Genomic DNA, 954 nt, shown 5'->3' with positions numbered 1-954 from the left:
CTGGGGAGCCCATGGGGGCATGGGGGGGAGGTCCGTGGGGGCGTGGTGGGCAGGCCGTGAGGGTGTGAAGGTCCATATGGACGCTGTGGGTGGGCCGTGGGCGCTGAGGAGAGGTGGGTGTCTGCCGCAGCCCAGGGTGCACAACCAGATGGTAGGAGCAATAAACCCCGAGCTTTGGGACCTCCACCCAGGGGACTGGGGGGCTCGTGGAGGAGGAGCCTTGGCGGCAGGCTGTCGGGGTGGAAGGACCTCACCGGGGATGTGAAGGGAAAGGGGACTGACGCTGCTGGCAGCACCAGTAGGGGGAGGGGAGGGGAGGGCCTCAGGGACGGGGAAGCCGTACTGGAGCAGAGCGGGTGTGGAGGCCACTGACCTGAGCGATAGGACTGCCTCGAGGGAGGAGCAGCCAGGCCCCAGACGGCAGTGCCCCCCAATGGAGTGACCCCACTGCAGTCACCATGCAGGGCCCCCACCAAGGTCCCTGGCGGGAACTTCCAGGGCGCCTCACCCCTCCCTCAGGAGGTGGGGGACCTCCTCCCCTGGCGGCCCCTGACTCGTGTGCTGAGAACTGCGAGTGGCCGCAGGTCGTCGCACAGTCGCGTCCCGCACGTTGCAGGGCTGCCCGGGCCTGTGCTGCCCTTTCCTGAGGCTCCCAGGTGCCACCCCCACTTCTGGGTCTCAGCCTGCACTGGGGGTGCTGGTGGAAGGAGAGGCTCACTGTCCCCCTCCCTCCGCTTACGCCCCCTGCCCCCATGCCCTCCCCAAGCCCCATAGCAAGGTCCACACAATGAGCTAAAGAGCCTGGGATGTGGGGTCGGCAAACCCGTCCCCACGCCCTTCGCGCTGGTTTGCTCGGGCCCTTCCGAAGGCTCTGACAGCGCTGGGAGCTGCGGCCACGCCTGCCTCGGGGCATGGGAGCCGGCACTGCCTGCAGGAGGGGCCACGCCCTGTCCA

General features: G+C 68.8%; 1 protein-coding gene across 1 annotated transcript in view; it reads left to right on the top strand.

Moving 5' to 3' along the window:
• SDK1 (sidekick cell adhesion molecule 1) overlaps positions 1-954 on the top strand; it is a 455,450-nt gene that overhangs the window by 397,260 nt on the left and 57,236 nt on the right. The window lies entirely within an intron of this gene.

The sequence above is a fragment of the Myotis davidii genome, unplaced genomic scaffold (genome assembly GCF_000327345.1).
Source record: "Myotis davidii unplaced genomic scaffold, ASM32734v1 scaffold399, whole genome shotgun sequence".
NCBI classification, from domain to species: domain Eukaryota; kingdom Metazoa; phylum Chordata; class Mammalia; order Chiroptera; family Vespertilionidae; genus Myotis; species Myotis davidii.
This window is presented reverse-complemented; position numbering and strand designations above follow the sequence as displayed.